General features: G+C 48.9%; 1 protein-coding gene across 1 annotated transcript in view; it reads left to right on the forward strand.

Annotated features, from left to right (window-relative positions):
- TMEM178B (transmembrane protein 178B) overlaps window positions 1-18029 on the forward strand; it is a 344335-nt gene that overhangs the window by 94028 nt on the left and 232278 nt on the right. The window lies entirely within an intron of this gene.

The following is an 18029-nucleotide window of genomic DNA, read 5'->3' on the forward strand; positions in this document are numbered from 1 at the left end:
GAGCAGAGCTAAGGTAGAGCTGAAGTTTCTGTTTTACATTCTTTAACCTTGTTTTGTTTGGACCACCTTCTTCTTCTTCTTCCTTCTTCCTTTCTTCTTCTTCCTTTCTTCTTCTTTCTTCTTCTTCTTCTTTCTTCTATTTATTTATTCATGAGAGAGACACACACACAGAGGCAGACTCCATGCAGGGAGCCTGATGTGGGACTCGATCTCAGGACCCTGGGATCATGACCGGAGCCAAGGGCAGATGTTCAACCACTGAGCCACCCAGGTGCCCCACATTCAGAGCCTTCTAATGGACTATTTTGTATAGTGATACATTCACATGGTCTATCATCTTGAAAGTAGCAACAGATCTAGGAGGAACGTTTTTTTCCCTTTAATTTTCCTGACCTTCCAATCTTCCTTCCAAAGATGGCCAGTATTATTAGTTTCCTTCCAGAGATATTTTATATGTGTGCAACTATACACCTATATATCTGTTATCATCTTTACCCACTTCTTATATAAATGTGGCGTATTTTACATGTTGTTCCGCACCTTGCTTATTTCTGCTTGCTTTAACCCATAAGGCCTTCCATATCCATTTGTAACGAGCTGCCTTTTTAAAAATGCTGTATTGCCTTCCGTTCTGTAGATATACCATAATTTATTTAGCCAGTCTCCTCTCAATGGAAATTTAGGTTGCTCTTGTAAGCAAAGTGGCAATGAATAACCTTGTACATATGTCATTTCACACCTGTGAGGCTGTCTCTCCCAGATAAATTACTAAAAGTGGAATTTCTGGGTCAAATCAAGCCTTTGTAACTTTTAAAGATATTGATGAATTGCCCTCTGGAGAGATTATACAAAATTTATACTCCAGCACCAACCCAAGAGTGTGTTGTGTCTATTTCCCCCACACCTCCCTTCATAGTGTGTGATCAAACTCAGACCTTTAGCCAGAATTGGGTTGTTGAAAATGCCATCTCAGTGCCAATTTAATTTATTGGTCTCTCTCTTTGAGTATTCTTGGTCATCTTTCTGTGTGTTTAAGCTGCACCTGTAGGTATGTGAGTTGTCTGTTCATGTTTTCGTCATTTTAAAATTGGATTGTTGGTCTTTTTACTAGTGATGTGTAGGTACTTTTTATGTATGAGGGAAATCAGTCCTTTGTGATTTGAGTTGCAAACTGTCTTGATTTTGCTTATGGTGGGTTTTGCTGTGCACAAATTTTTGGTGTTTTTAATTTAATTGTATTTATTTATTCATGATAGACCTAGAGAGAGGCAGAGACACAGGCAGAGGGAGAAGCAGGCTCCATGCAGGGAGCCCGACGTGGGACTTGATCCCGAGTCTCCAGGATCACGTCCTGGGCTGAAGGCAGCGCTAAACCACTGAGCCACCCAGGCTGCCCGATTTTTGTGTTTTTGCATAGTCAAACTTCTCAATTGTTTTCTCTCAGGGATTTTGTGTTACAGTTATAAAGGCTTTCTTTCTCTACGGCTACCAAAGTGTTTTCTCCTGGCTTCTTCTAGTACTTTTATGACCTTTGCAAACAAATATTTGATCTACTTGGGATTTAATCCTGGTTTAAGTGTAAAAATATGCCTTCAATTTAATTTTTACCCAGTGTTTTGAATACTATTTATAAATAAGCCATCTTTTTCCTACTGACTTGAGATGCCACCATTACGGTGCTTTGGACTGAACTGAGTCACTCCAGAGTTCAGATGATGAAGCCCTAACCTCCCATGTGACTTTATTTGGAGATAGGGCCTTCAGGAGGTCATTGATGTGAAATGAGGCCATAAAAGTGGGGCCCTAATTGGATAGAACTGGTGTGTTCCTCTAAGACTCCAGTCCCTTCTCTCTTCCTGCCCTCCCGCTCCGTGCCTTACAGAGGAGAGGCCATGTGAGGATAGAGCAAGGCAGTCAGGAGGAGAAGTCTTCTCAGAAACCAGCCCTGGCAGGGCGCCTGGGCAGCTCAGTCCGTTAAGCATCTGCCTTTGGCTTAGGTGGGGGTCCTGGGGTCCTGGGATTGAGTCCTGCTCAAGAGCCTGTTTCTCTCTCTCTCTCTCTCATGAATAAATAAATTTAAAAATCTTAAAGGAAGAAAGAAACCAGCCCTGGCACCTTGATCTTAGACTTAGTTTCCAGATTGTGAAAAAAAATGTATGTTTGTTATATAAGCAGTCCTGTCCAGAGTGTCCTGTCATGGCAGCCTGTCCTAATACGTGCCATTTAAAAATACCCATGTGTTACAGGCTGACCGTGGATTTATGAGTTCTGGTTCAGTCCTTCTGTCCAATCATATTGCTCACCAACTAGGCAATAGGGGTGACTGGGGTGGTGGTGGGGAGAGTCAGGGCCTCTAAAGCCTAGAGAGTCAGAGGGACATGCGGGGAAAATTCATGGAGAAAGAAGGTAGTAGGGAGAGCCTGAGATAAGCTGAGACTGTAGAAGCATTAGAGACACCTCTCAGGGTGTTGTTTGGGAGAAAGGGGGTCGAGGTGGGGGCAGAGCCCTACGTGACACTGCCTGGGAAGGGCAGGATGGGGGTGGCTGGTCCAGCAGAAGGATGCAGCAAGACCACCTTCTGGCCATCCTGGGAGCTAACGAGGCTGGACTGGAAGGCCAGAGACAGAGAATGGGAGCTCTTTGTGTGCTATTCTTCATTCCCAGGGGTTTATTTCACTGTCTTGGTGGTTCAGTGTCCTCATACCTGCTCTCAAACCCTAGGCTCCTCACAGTCTCCTTCTATTCCCAAAACATCGCTATGATGTGCACTTGGAGCACCAGCTCTCTGGGATGGTGTCTTATTATTTATTTTCATTTAGAAAATCTTAAAATTTTTTAAAAAGATTTTACTTAAATATTTGAGAGTGAGTGAGAGAGCAAGCGAGCCCGTACAAGCCCAGGGAGAGGCAGAAATCGGCTCCCCATGGAGCAGGGAGTCCAACGCAGGGCTGTTTTCACTTAGAAAATTTTGTAGTCCATCTTCTTGAAGCAAGGAAAATGTAAGTGAATAGAAATTTCTCCAACAATAGCTGCATGTGCCCTCTCTGAGCCATTCCATCCTCACCCTGCCCCTGCCTCTCTGATGACAGCTTAGATTTGGATTTGCCTTGGGGTTCCTCTGCCTCCAGCCCCCCCTTTGGAGCGCTCCTACTCTCACCTCTGCCTCCTGGATCCTGGGTCCCCCCCTCCCTTCCGAAAGCCTCCTTGCCAGGCTGGTGCTGTACCGGTTCTGTTTCATGGCAGTGAGTGGAGCAGTTCCCAGGGGCCTTGCAAAACCATGTAAGAGCTGGCTGTTTGTCTGTACCCAACGCTGTGCCTCCGTGCTGGCTGCTGATGTCACTGAAGCCCTGAATGTGAAACCTGGGCGGCCCAGGAGCCACGTTCACCACACTTAGAGCATTTAGGGCGGCGTCGGGCAGCCTCTCAGGGAGCAGGGTGCTCCGTGAGGATGATGTGCTCTTCTCTGCTCACTCGGTTTGGATGCCTTGGGTCCCAGAGGGCATCCACTATCCACCTCTTTGCTTCTGTGCTCTGAAAGTTGGAAAGCGGTTTGGCTCCACTGCAGCGGAGGCGCCAGCTCCACGCGTGGGGAGCATGGCACTGCCACCTGTCCTTGCAGGAGCAGATGAATTGCAAGGACTAGGCTGTCTATGCAGCCTGGAAGGGCTTCACATGTGTCCTTCTCGTCTATGCCTGTGGCTGTACTCGGACAACCATGACAGCTCCTGCCTGAGTCCTCCCCTCGGTACTCTGGCCCCAACCCCAGTGACCCCCGTGGGACCCCAGCAGACTGGCTCTGGAGCATTGTGCTCCCGTGGAGTCGGCCGTGGACTTGTCACATGCTGGCTGGCCCCAGGCTCCCCCTGCAAGCCCCATGTTCTGCACCCCTGCCAGGCCTGAAGAACACGGTCCTCCAGTCTCCCCAGCCTTGCCTGATGTCCTCTGCCACCCGTGAGCTTCCCTCCTCTCCTCCGGTACCCAGCACTGCTCACTGCGTCCTGTGTTCCCCTGTGCTTTCCCTGGTCTTCCTCTCTCTGTCCGACTTGACATCCATCTCTGCAGGGCCAGCCCCTGTGTGCACCGGTGGGGGGGTGAGTGGGGCTTGCAGGTGGCGAGTGAGCTGCTCGGAGGAGGAGAAGATGAGCTGGAGGTGAGCCAGGGCCCCCGGGAGGGTCTCCCGCTGGTAAAGCTTGGGTAATGTGCCTTTGAGTTTTGTTAAGGTAACAGGTGGTTTTCTTATTGAAATGTGATTATGTTCTTTCTCATGGGGTCTCCACAGACTGTATTTTATGGGAGGAAAAACTGGAAATACAAAGACTACAGATGCTGTAGGTGTAACTCTACGTTCTGTTTTTTATTCAGCATTATATTTTGAGGACTCTGTCTCCATTTATACAGTTCTAGGTGATTCATTTAAACCCTGGTAGACTCTCCATCATGTGAATATAACCATGTTTTATTTTTCTGTCTAATCGATGGACCTTTAGGTTAATCAGTGCTATATGAACATCCTTGTGCACTTCTCTTCCTTGCACACATAGGCAGGAGTTTGTCCAGGGGTCATAATCTTGGCCATAGGGCATATGCATCTTCAGCTTACTTGATTTATACACCTGACAACTTTCTGAAAGCTTCTTTCCCTCTAGGCTCCTCCTGCCTTGATATTTGCTGACTCTGTTGGCTTCTTACTATTTTGATTGGGAGGTGGGATGTGGGGTAGCATTTCTAAAAGTAAAATTCCATCTCGGCTTCACCCATGATCATCAGGTTAGGGCCAGGGGACACTTGTTCAGCTGAGAGCTATCCTCCTCACAGGACCCAGGTTTGTCCTCCCTGGCTACGTTCCTGGTTATGGGTGGTCAAACTCTACTTGGTGCTGTGCAGTCGGAGCGATGCCTCTGTGGTTGTCAGTGAGAGTCTCGTAGATGAGTGGGGTAGATGGGTTTGAGAAGGTCCCTGCTGTAACCAGTGTTAGAGGTGACTGGCAGTGGGGGGTGGAGGGGGGCAGTGGCCTTAGTCCTTGAGGCAGGAGCAAGGTGGTAGGATATAACCAGGGTTGGAGCCTATGAAGAAATGCCCTGAGCTGGGGTAGGGGTAGGGCACATGCCACAGCCTGGCTGAGAAAGTACACAAGGCAGGAAGAAGATGAGAGGCTGGCAGCTTGTCTCCTAGGGCATGCATTTCTTTTGCAAAAACATATCAGATAGGTAGTTACTTCAGGTCTTAAAAAACTTACCTGGCGTCTGACACATATAATAAATCTGCATCTTATGTGGATATAGTATGGCCGAAGGCATTACGATAACAATTATGGAGAGCCTACATGGTACCAGGCGCTATGTGCTTTACCTATATTAATTCACTGAATTCTCACCTTGCCCCTAAGGGGTAGATATTTGCATCCTATTCCTTTAAAGTGGAGGCACAGAGGGCTTCATTAATTTGGCCACTGTCCTACACCCACAGGGTCTCAAAGCCAGGACTTCACCCCAGGCAGGCTGGCTCCAGGGCCAGGCTCTCGACTGCAGTAGTGCTGTCGGATGCAGCACGGAAGAGCAAACACTCTTCTTTTCATACCTGGGTTTGAGTTTTAGTTCAACTAGTGAGTCAGGCAGAGTTAACACTGAACATCTCTAATCTAGCCAAGCCATTTAACGTAAACAAGGAAATAGTCAATTTGGTAAATAGAGGTAATAAAGAAAAACATAATTCATTGGGGCTTTCTGCCTCCGTTCTGTGATCTTTGGTTTCCATTCAGTTTTTAGGTAAGGCACACAACAGGGTGAAGAGTAAAATCATTAATCATCTGGGTTTGGTTTCTTACCTACAACCCTGCTTCTTCCAATCTTGCCCCAAACACATACGTTCTTTCACACGGATACCCAGGGACACACACACACACACACACACACACACACACACACACAATCTCTCCATCTCTGAATTAACTGGTAAAGAAAATCAGGATTATATAACTCCCATTTCAAATGAAAACCAGAAAACTCTGTAATCTGGATTTTTTTTTTCCCCCTGGCTGAAATCAGACCTTTATTTAGCTGTTTAGAAACATCTGGGCAGCTGTCGAAGTTCTTTTATCTGGTTCGGCCTGTAGGAAATGACTGGCCTTTGGCCTTCGGGAGATGCGCACTGAGGGTGGCAGGCCCACCGTCGCCAGAAAAGCTACCCCAGAGTCTTTGTCCCACGTATCTGATCCTGGACCCCACATCTGAGCAGCAATGATGGAGAAAGGTAGAGCCGTCTTTGCTGTGGCATCTGTAATTTTGGTGACTCATGAACGATCATCTTTTCTCTGAAGGAGCAGGAATGAAGAATTTCCGACTAGTTTATCTTCTCACTGTCCCTCCCCTTTAGGACAACTGCCTGATGCTGGATCCTTAATTTAAAGAAAATGGATGTTTCCCTCTGGCCTGAGAGCCGGGGATTCTTATCAAAAGTGACATTTAAAAAAGTGCCAGACTGGCCTCCTCCCTCTTTCCTGCCCATCCTTCATCACTCCTGCCTGTCTCCATCACTGTCTCCCCATCTCCAGATCTGTCTCCACTTCCCAGGTCCCCGGAGAGAAAGCATGAGCTCATTGTTTTCCGGTGAAAAACCAGACTTGGTCTCCTTCTCGCCTCGTTTGTCTGTCAGAGCCTGGAGATTGATGATCCTCCCACCAGCTGAAACCTCCTGGAGGAGCTGCGGCCTCCTGCGCAGGGTGTCTGTGCCCTGGGGGGGGGGTGGCATGGCGAGGGCAGTGGCGGCTTGGGGCTCTGAACTTTCTAGAAGGTTATTAGGACTGTGATGGGAATAAGGGAGTTAGGTTATTTACTACACCCTCAATGGTAATTTAAAGCCATACCTCACCTTCTTCTTTCCCAAGCAGCCTCTTTGAAGCTGGAAAACACGTGAGCAAATGAGGGGAAAAGCACCAGCCAGACCTTTACAGGGAAGATGGGTGGTGTGGGGCAAGCACAACGACCCCTCGTTCTTTCTTTCCTTTCGTGAGGGAGTTACTATGTAATGACATTTAAAAGTGTCTCCTTTAAAACCTGCTAAAAGGGGCACCTGGGTGGCTCTGTCAATTAAGCGTCTGCCTTCGGCTCAGGTCATGATCCACGGGTCCTGAGATCAAGCCCCACGTTGGGCTCTCTGCTCAACGGGGAGCCTGCTTCTCCCTCTCCTGCTTGTGCTCTCATCCTCTCTCTCTCTCTCTCTCTCTCTCTGTGTCTATCTCTCTCTGTCAAGTAAAAGAAAAACCTTAAACCTGCTAAAAGATGTAGAGATGGGGGAAATGGCATTCAGAATCTAGGAATGTAGAAATTAGGATAAAAAATGTTGTAGATCCTGCAAAAGGTAAGGTGCCCTTTAGCACAGAAGGTTATGAGGTTTTAGATGCTGTTTAGATGTTAGTCAAGAGAATAGTCACTTGATAAATTAATGGACAGGGGCTGGGGAGCAAATGGAGCTGGAAAGAGGAGTGGGAGCTGTGCTCAGGGGGGAGGTTGGGGATCACAGACCACGGTTGTGATAGGAGAGGTGCACGGTGGTCCCCCAGCAGGGAGGCCTCCCTTCCTGTTCTCAGTTGGAGTGTGAGCACCAGATGATAAGGGACAGGGAGGAGCACAGGGAGGTGGTTTCTCCAGGAAGGTCGTCCTGTTTGCCAAAGGGGACCGGACCCTCAGACGTGGTACCCAGAGTGCTGTGAGCCTGGAGGTAGGAGCGTAGTGTCCCGATTTTTTTCAATAAAGGAGAAGACCGTCTGGATTCTGTGAACACAGACGAGCAGCTGAGCTAGAGGGAGATCTGGAAAACTGTCCAAAGGGCTTATTAAACAGATGGCGGGTGAGTGATCAGCAAGGAAACTCTGATGTCGAGGGCCCAAACAGCCCACGCCAAGCTGGCCTCGTCCCCTTTCTGGACACGCTCCTTGGACAGGTTGATGGGATGAATGATATCCAGGTGGACGAGATGGGGGGGGTGGGCCTGGAGGTGGGCGGATCAGGGGTGTGAATTCCTAGCAGGCCCAACAGTCCTACCCAAATAGCTTTCTCTTAATGGTCTGATTTCTGGTCACAAAGGAACTTGTGTGTGTGTGTGTGTGTGTGCGCGCGCGCGCACGTGCAGAGTTCTTTCTTTAACGCTGCCCTGTTGAGGGCTGTTAGCAGTGGCTTGGATGGGGATGGCTTGGTCATGAAACATCATGTGGGACAGATAGCTTAATTCATGGAATGACAAGATCACAATCCAAGAATTTCTTCAGGGGCTTGAACAAATGTGAGATCTTGCAGGAGGTAACCAAAATACAGAAAGACCAAACAATGAGAAAAGGCAGTTGCCCAAGCGTATGCTGGCTTAACCGTCTCACTGGAGGAAAGTGCTAGCGTGTTGTCCCTTGTGTGACCAGCCCTGTGATGTGGTCGCCCGTGCAGCTCCCAGGGAACCAGGCCACTGTGGTTATTGCTGTGGCTCCCAGACCAGGGACTGTGTGGTCCCACGGGTTTGCACAGGCCTCACTGTGGGAGGGTGGAACTGGGACGGGCTTTGACATCCCCTGAACCTCGAGGGTGACCAGTGTCGTGCTGGGTTTTGTGACCGTGTGGGTGTGGAAGCCGGAGGTGCTCAGGTGGAAGGAAAGGTGACTTGGGGTGGGGAGGGGCAGAGGGACAGTCTCAACATACTTCTGGGCCGTGGTGTGGGAGCAGGAGGTGTGTCCCAGGGACATAACTGATAGTGGTGCGCGTGTCTACTGATGCTCACTGGAGCGGGCGTTCGGTTGGCTCACTTAGCCTCATCAGTCCTGGGGGGGGAGTGCTATTATCTGCCTTTGGCCTTTGAGGATGTGAGGCTCTGAGGGCTTGGGTACCTTGCCCCAGCTCCTGCTGGTAAGGGGCTCGTCCTGGGAGTGGGGACGAGGATAAAGGAGCACACGTGGACACCTCTTAAGTTCCCCTCCCCTGTGGCTGGGGGCTCTCCACCCTCCAGCTCATTAGGGTAACTTTGGAAGCCAACACTCTGTCTTACTCCGATAAGAGCAGCAAGGCGTGTAGCTGCTGGAAATCCCTGTAAATGGAAAAGTTTGCTTCATTTGTTTCTGATACAAAACCTCAGAGGGTCTCTTTCTGAAGAACTTGGCTTTCCATAATGTGTCTTTGCGTGTACGGTGTAAGGTGGGCTGGCCCTTCCCTGTGCCACGCAACAGCTTTGTGTTCCTGGGCAGCATACCTTTCTAAGCCTCTCTGTCCTCATCGGCAAAATGATAACCGGACTTAATTTTCAGGATTAAATGAGATAATGCACGATGAAGTGCTTGGTGCCTTACCCAATAGACGGAGAGCATGCATTAACCGTAAGCCGTTGTTACAACGAATAGCAATAGTTCGCAGCGGCGTTTTGGCCATGGGGAGGACAGAGATGAAAAACACCAGCACCTCTTTCTCAAAGCTCTTACCACAGGTGGAAATACGGGACTTCTATGCACCCCAGTGTGTGACAGTATAGGCAGCCGAAGGTGTTCGGGCACAGGGTGAGGGGTGCTGGCGGTGAGGAGCAGGATTGTTGAGGGTGAAATGCCCCGTGTGTGAGTCAGCAGAGCCCCCTGAATGCTGCTCCTAAACCGTGCTGTGCACACAGACGTTAAAAGGCCATGCCAGTGCCACCAGCATAAAAACAAAGCACACAAAGTGGAAAGCATTTGAAAGCATTAAAAATAAAAACCTAACACTTTCCCTCTGTATGAAGAAAACCCTTTCTGGCTGGGCCTGCAGCAGCTATCAGCCTGGCAAATCCTTGGGCTCAGAACATCTGGGAGGAGCAGAAGGTGCTAAGAGGAGCCTGGGGAGGGGGGGGAGGGGGGGGGGTTCTTGAAATATGCTTTTGTGAAGAGCTGCCCCTTAGGTAGGGAGAGCTCTTGCCAGCATTGCCTTTCCCAGTCCTGTCGCCCTTCTGCCCCACTTGCAGACAGGGTTAGGAGGGTGGGGATCCCAGCTGGCCTGCCCCCCTTGCACCCCTGGAGCATTGTTGGCTTGCTTCCCTGCTCTTTCATCAGGGACATGGTGTGGCTTCTAATCTTAAAACTCACTCTTGGGGCTGCCCAAGTATTCAACAGTGATAATACTAAAAAATCTGAGGATGGCTTTCCCGACTGGCTACAGGGAAGGTTCCCTTCCTTCTCTCCCTGTTAGGATGTCATTTTAGCTTTTTTTTTTTTAATGGCCTTTCAAGAAGAGATGAGGTTTAAGACTTAAAGCATTAACTACATTTCATGTTTGTTTGTTTTTAAATGTTGGCTTTTCAATTCTTTTCCCCATGTGTTTCTATTTTCTACTTAATCTTTCCATGTACTAAGCACAGAGCACAGGCCTCAGGCTAAAAGGGAGGACTAGAGGTGGTCAGCCCCCCAGGAAGGGGGTGGTGAGCCTGGGGTGGCAGGCTGAGGCCGAGGTGGGCCAGTCGGCCAACCCCGGTGTTCTGGGCGCTGGTGGTGTTCTCACTGAGGAAAAGGAGTGAGCTTCCTCCCTTCTTTCTTCCTTCACAGACAAATGTATGGAGTTCCCTCCACATATAGGGCACAGGGCTGTGATATAGTCCTCGTTCCCAGTGGACCCTTGGAAGGCAGGGAGCCACGATACCTGTGCTGAGAGCCCCTGGCTTTCCTCCTTGCCAGCCGAGGGGTCCTGGGCAGGACCTTGGTCGGTCTACACTGTCTCCTCCCCCAGTCAGGGGGCCATCACTAGGACGTGCCCCTCCTCGGGTTGCTGTGGGATGGCCTGGGAGACAACAGGACCTTTGGCACGTGCCAAGGGCATAGAACAGACTTTGAAAGAAGGAGCTCTGGGATCCCTGGGTGGCTCAGTGGTTTAGTGCCTGCCTTTGGTCCAGGGCACCATCCTGGAGACCCGGGATCAAGTCCCACGTCGGGCTCCTGGCATGGAGCCTGCTTCTCCGTCTGCCTGTGTCTCTGCCTCTCTCTATCTATCATGAATAAATAAATAAAATCTTTAAAAAAAAAAAAAAAAAAAAGGAGCTCTGCACTGAGGGAAGTGCATGGGCCCTCTGCAGTGGTCCTGGAGTCCACCGTGCCTTAGGATGCTGGAGTCTCGAGAGGAAGAGAAGGTGAAGGTGGAGAGCACAGAAGCTGAAAAGGAAAGAGAGGAGCCTGCCTGCAGCAACAGGCGCCCTGCAGGGTAACCCCACAATGTACGTTGGACCGGTGCCTTCTACTTGGTACCATCCATGCTGTTTTTGGGTGTATAAACCACCCACCGTCCCTCCGCTGCTCTAGAGCATCCTCCTCTGGCCTCCCTGGCCCAGTCCAGCCTAGACGGGAACCTTGGGGCAGTGCTGAGCTGCCTGCTGCCCTGAACCTCACGGGTGGTCCTAGGGGTCATCTTCTGAGTAATTGTGCAGAGCATGCCTTGTGCTGCTCCCGCTGGGGCTCAGGCACCTGCTCCCTGGCTCTCACGCCCTTGGTGGAGGGTTGCTCTCTCCACCCCCACCCCCCCTTCTTCTCCTGTAGGCTGCTGCCTGCTGTGGACTGAGTAGCTTTAGAAAGTGTGTTGAGGCAGGGGGATGTGCAGGCTGCTGTCAGCTTTCCCGAGAGTGCCTGTCGCAGCTGCCATGGGAACCCAAGGTGCCCTCAATGGGCCCAGAGGCCTTGCTCTGGTTCCGTCCACAAAGATCCAAGTTTATTTCACGGCATGGTGCAAACTCAGCTCCCAGATACACATTTGACCCCAGTGGTGCTTTGCTGGGAGCTCCCAGACATGGTTTCAGAGGGGAAGCCAGCAAATACCCCGAGCCAACCACTTCATTGACCTTACAGATCATTTGATCAAGAAACAGACCCTGATCTCCATTCTTCATTTATCCAGATGTATATGGAAGGCTTGCTGTGCACCAAATGCTCACCTGGCCCCGGGGGAGAAATGTGTAAACAAGAGAGGTGGTTTCTGGTTGTGATGAACTCACAACTCAGTGGTAGGAACTGCTCTTGAATAAAAAAGGATTTTTGGGTCAAAGGAGTCTGGGAAAGTCTGCCTGCCATAACCAGTCCTTTCTGGGGTGGCTGGTGAGGGGAGTCACAATGTTCATTTAAAAACTCTTCAAGTCTGGCAATAAGTAAATCATTTAAATATTTAACCCAATGTTTCCTAAGTACACTTGACTATCACATACCCAACCTGACTCCTGATACTTTTTTAATTGAAAATAAAAGTTTTATTGAAATACAACTGACATCTAATATTGTGTTAGTCCAAGATGTACAATGTGTTGATTTGGTACATGTGTATACTGAGAAACGATTGCCACAGTTAAGCCAGGGGAACATTCATCACCTCATGTAGTTGCCAGTTTTTTTCTTCTGATGAGAACCTTTAAGATCTTCAAATATACATTATTAACTCTAGTGACTATGCTGTACATTATGTCTCCCGAACTGTTTTTATAGCTGGGATATTACCTTTGGACTATGTTCACTCAATTCCCCTACCACGGACTCCCTCTGCCTCTGGCAACCACCAGTCTGTTCTGTTTCTGTGTGTTCAGGGTTTCTAGAATCCACACATAAGGGAGATTGTACAATATTTGTCTTTCTCTGGCTTCACTTAGCGTAATGCTTTGAAGGTCCATTGATGTTGTTGCAGATGACAGGATTTCCTTTTTTTTTAATGACTGAATGATATTCTACTGTTATACACACACACACACACACAAACACACTCACCCTCCCACATTTTCTTGATCTGTTCATCCACTGATGGGCACTTAGGTTGTTTCCATGTCTTGGCTGTTGTGCATAATGCTCCTGTGAGCATGGGTGTGCAGATGTCTCTTCAAGATAGTGATTTGATTTCAAGGGTGCCTGGGTGGCTTACTTGGTTAAGCATCTGCTTTCAGCTTAGAGCATGATCCCGGGGTCCTGGGATTGAGCCCCGTGTGGGGCTCCCCGCTCAGCGGGGAGTCTGCTTCTCATGCCCCCTGCTTGTACTCTCTTGTTCTCTTTCTCTCTCAAATAAAAAAATAGTAAAAAAAAAGATAGTGATTTCAGGGGTGCCTGACTGGCTTAGTTGATGAAGGACCCCAAGATCTCTGGGTTTTGAGTTTAAACCCCATGTTGGGCATAGAGATTACCTAACATAAAATTTTAAAAAAATGATTCATACAAAAGGTAATGATTCCATTTCTTCCAAATGCATACCTATAAATGGGATTGCTGGATCATATGGTAGTACTATTTTTAATTTTCGGGGGAACCACCATACTGTTTTCCATAGTGGTTGCACCAATCAATCTATTTTCAACATGAGGGTTGGGGGAGTTCCTGTGTCCTCATTTTTTTTTTTCCTTCAGGGCCCACCCTGTAAAGCTGTGGGTTTGCCTTTGCACACGCCCATCCCCTCCCTTGATGGATCCTTCATGCCCTTCCCAGCTGCTCTTTTCTCCAGGAGCCCCGGGAAGGAAGGGGACTTCAGAATCTTAATCACACTTAGGTATTAGGGACTCCGTGCTACCCATTTGAACTTATTTAAAGGGCAGCCCCTTTTAAAGCTTTAATAGGGCAGTATTTGATCCAAAGGAACAACTCTGTAATGGAAGAATTGGAAGTGCTATGACACCTGTTCAGGGAAGAGAATTTTCGATGGAGTGGGGGGCGGGTCCCAGGGCTGCCTCTCAAATCACTTTGCCTAAGAAGACTCCTCCTTAATATATATAAGCCTTCCATAAGTGTTTCGGAAACCAGGTCTCGCCAATAGCAGATGCACAGGAGAGGAAAACTGCTTACTGGTGGTGTTGTATAACTAGAATCCAGAATTCAGGGTTTGTGTGCCGTCTCTGCCTCTCCCTTCCCTGGTCTGTTTCTTCTCTGTCCACTGTACAGCAGAGCTCTTGCTCTGCCAGCCTCCTAGGGTTATCAAGTGCAGAAATTTCTCTCTCGTTATATGTATAAATCTATGTATTTATGCATAAAATGTATGTGTCCTGATGTAGACCGTGGTTGCTAATGTTATTTCCAACTTGCTTTGGTCTTTCCCCCTTGGAGTAAGTAAGTGGTCTTAAAGGCAGCAGTTGAGAGTAATAACTAATACTTAGCACTAACTGTGTGTAAAGACCACACTGAGGACTTCATGTGAGTTATCACACTTAGGCCTTGGGTTCTAAAGGATTTGAGATGGGGAAAAAGGATGGCAGTGGTCTCCCACTCTTCCTTGTCCCTGGATCTTTGAGGGGGGGGGTGGAGGGGAGGAGGAGCTAGCTGGCATTGGAATAGGGGAGAACAGGAGTGATGCCTTTAGAAGGAGAGAGGGCCAGGGAGATAGAAGAAGAGCAAGGGGCGGGGGGAGAGGGACAAAAGGGAAGTGAGCTGGATGCCTGTGTTTGCCCCTTGGATCACCTCCCCCCCCCCCCTTGCACCTGCTCTCTGCGTCTGAGCTCCTCTACCTCTTCCAGCATCTCGTGGGTTCAGCTTCTAGGGGACGGAGGAGCGACAGGTTGCGTGTTTATTCCTGGTCACCGCATCACAGGCTGGCTGTGACCTGTGCCCCAGGTCATATCACCCCTCTCCATGCGGCCATTCTTGGTTCTGGCCTCTGTGCCTCCGTCTCTCCAGGCTTGGGGTTAAACCATCTTCTTCTGCCACCAGCCCTAGGTCCCTGCCCCACCCATTGCTGACCTCTACACCTTGGGCTCGGCTTTGTAAATTTTCTGTTTTTGAAACCCTTCTTAGCTACCCATGTGAGCCGGAGCCTGACGTGGGTCACCAGCTAGGAAGGCAGAGCACAGATGAAGGCTTAGTGTCCTCCCTTCTGAGGGTGCCCCCACCCTATCCAGGCTGAGGTCTCTGGGCCACGAACACAGGAGTCCCTCTTTCCGGGGAAGGCCATGGGCTTCTCTACTGCCTCTCAGGTGGCCCCTCTGGATCGTTGCAGGAAAACCTATTCGTCTCAGGAAGCCACGTTCTGGGCACATGAATTTGGTGCCCAGATGGTGCCTGTATTTACAAAAGCCCAGCACACTGACAGGACCTGCAGACACATGGATAAATATTTTGCCTTTCTTCTGAGGCAATATTTGAGTCTTTCAAATTTAATTGCTGTCAAAGACAGGATGCTTGCATCCCCAAGGCAAAGCAAATAGCGAGGCCTCCAGCGGGGCTGCGCCGGCAGCTTCAGCCAGGCTCTCTGGCCGATCACCTGCGGTGCCAAGTGTCAGGTGGCTGGGTGGGCTGGGGCTGAGGGAGCTGACCGCAGCCTGCCTGGAACCCGTGGCCACTTGCTGAGTTTGTTTTGAGCCTGAAAGAACCTGATCTCAGCCAAGACATCAGATCCTTTTCTCAGACATCAGTGATGGGCATCAGTCTGGCCATTTCTAGTGAGGTCTTGCCAGGTGTCTCTGAAGCTGAGTCCAGCACAACTTGCTCGACTACACGTGTTCAAGTAGCTGCTGGTGGTATTCTTGATACAATTCTCTACCTTTTATATTTTCCTCTCCTTTTTCTTCTTAAAACCCAGAAACATGGACCTGGTTGCCCCTTGGATTACATTTATAAAGTACAGTGAGAGGCTGTTCTGTGCCTATATATATATATATTTTTTTTCCCCCTTCCTCACTGTGATCAAATAAGCCTCTCCCTACATTGTCTTATAGGAAAAACGTATTTGCTGGAGGCTGAGTTCTGCAGCCATCACCTTTTATTCCTTTTATTCTGATTTGCCTCAATTATTTTAGTCCCTTGCACAGCACAGAAGCAGTTGGATGCCTTGTCCACCGTGGTTTTTACAGAGGACGCCTCCTATCATTCATCCCTTTCCTGAAAGCACATGTTACTGGTGCTCACCCTGTGCTGGGAGCCAGGGAGACCGAGATGAATGGATAAGACCAGTCCCTGCCCTTGAGAAACTCATAATCTAGTGGGGGAGTGAGGCGTGTAAACAGATAAATCACAGCCCATTGGTGTGCTTGCCGCAGTAGGGCAGGAGCACGGGGAGAGGGAGGAGGGACCTCGCCGAACCAGTACTTTCCTCTGTTGCAGGGCACAGTCCACGTTGCAGGGAAGGCTCTGCCGAGGAGCTGCCGTTTTGGCCACTTCTTAGGAGGGTTAGGTGTGCATCAGGTGAAGAAAAATAGGGAGGAGCCTAGGTGCAGAGTCCTGATGGATATGGCCTATTCCGGGAAGGGTAGGGGAGGGTCACCTGGCTGGGACTTCCCACCTGAAGATTGTGACATTTATCCTGTGTGTAAAGGAGACCACAGTTTCCTTTCTGGAATACAGTCCATGCAGCAGTATATGGAGGGTGTCCTGGCTGAGGGAGGCTCTGGTCAGATGCTTCTGTGTTCTGCTCCTGGCACTGCTGTTTCCTTGGGCAAGTCACCCAATCTTTTTGAACCTCCATTTTCTTATTTGTGAAATATGATCACAGTGTGCTGATGGTCCTAGGAACACCTGCTTAATTGGGTCATATGAAGGATTAAGTAAGACCATATCCATGACAGGGTTCTCTGTCCTTGGGATAAGTATAGGACATGCAGGGTTACAAGTGGATTGGGAATGTTGGCTCCTTCCTTGGGAAGGCTGACAGGGCCCAGGCATCCGCATCTGTTTATCCCGGGGAGCTTTGCACACATCTCTTCCGTGTGTGCTGTGACACCAGTGAAGTTGGAAACTGTTGGTTTATGAAGCACTTGTCAAGTATTTCCTACAAGTTAGTCCTCCTTATATATGGCTGTTTGTTGAGATGGGTCATTGTATGCACACAACTACTTAAGAGGGTGAGGACACAGAGGATGGGCTGGCCTCCAGGGACATTTCTGAGGTAGAACTGACAGGATTTGGTGACCATTTGGATTTCAGGGAGGAGGGGCCTCCCCTAGGGGGCGGGAGGCATTGGAGATGCCCAGGGATTGATTATGTTCTAGACCACTTGGGAGGAAGTGATGCTATTCATGGAGAATGTTAGAGCACATGGGTTTAGGGTATGAACATGAGCTGAGATGGTCTGATGGATGGAGGACTTTTCTAAGAAGCATAGCAAGTTAGGGAAAAAGGAAGACCTGGTAGGGATATGGTCAGGGGGCAATGCTGGGGACATTTGGGACATTTATAGGCTAAGGGGACAGAGGCACAGGAGATTTAAAATTAAGGTGCGTCTAACGCTTTCTTCAAACTTTGCCTCTTTGGGCAGTGTCTGTCCTATTGGAGGAGTGTCTGCCAATAACTGGCAGTAGGGCAGTTATCCAGATATGATTTACAAGAAGGCATCAGTTTCATGAGAGGTACTGTCTAAATTACTGCACTCTACCCATTGCCAGGTTCCCTGCTGACAGTGAGCCAGGGGTCAAACGATTCAATCAGGTGCCACCACTTATAAATTGAAAATCAGTGGGGTGCAAAATGGATTACCATCCAAATCCATTCAGGTGCAAAACCAAATTTTAAATCCCCTAACCTTTAAAAATCACTTCTTTCTTGATTCTTTACCATCCCCTGGTACTGAGTTTTAATTCTCCCCAGATGTGCAAGCATCAGCAGACATGCGTGTAGGAGACCAAAAGTAACAAAGAAGAACTCCTAATTGGTCCTTCCTTTTGGAATTTGGAAACATGGTGGATTTCTGAATTAATACATTGGTAATTTGTTAGACTCTCGGGGGCAGTGGTTCTCAAACTTGGGAGTACAACATAATCACCTGGAGTGCTTATTAAAAATTCAGATTATAGGCTCTGTCTCTGAGTTTCTGATGCAGCAGATCTGGGATTAGGCCTAGGAAATGACATTTCTAGCAAGTTCCCAGAGGATGCTGATGGTTCCTGGACCACACTTTGAGAAACTCTGCTCTAAGATAGAGGAGTACTTTAATAAGTTAGTAATTCATGCTTTGCCAGTCAAATTACTAGTCAAATTACCAGTATTGGATCAGGTGCTGAGTATGTTAAGGGGCTTGAGTGTCACCCGTGTCCCCCCCACCCCCACCCCACCCCGTGCGCCAAGAAGCCTGAGAAGGGGCTGGTTCAAGGAGATAGATGTTGAT

The sequence above is a fragment of the Canis lupus genome, chromosome 15, assembly GCF_048164855.1.
Source record: "Canis lupus baileyi chromosome 15, mCanLup2.hap1, whole genome shotgun sequence".
Taxonomy (NCBI): Eukaryota; Metazoa; Chordata; class Mammalia; order Carnivora; family Canidae; genus Canis; species Canis lupus.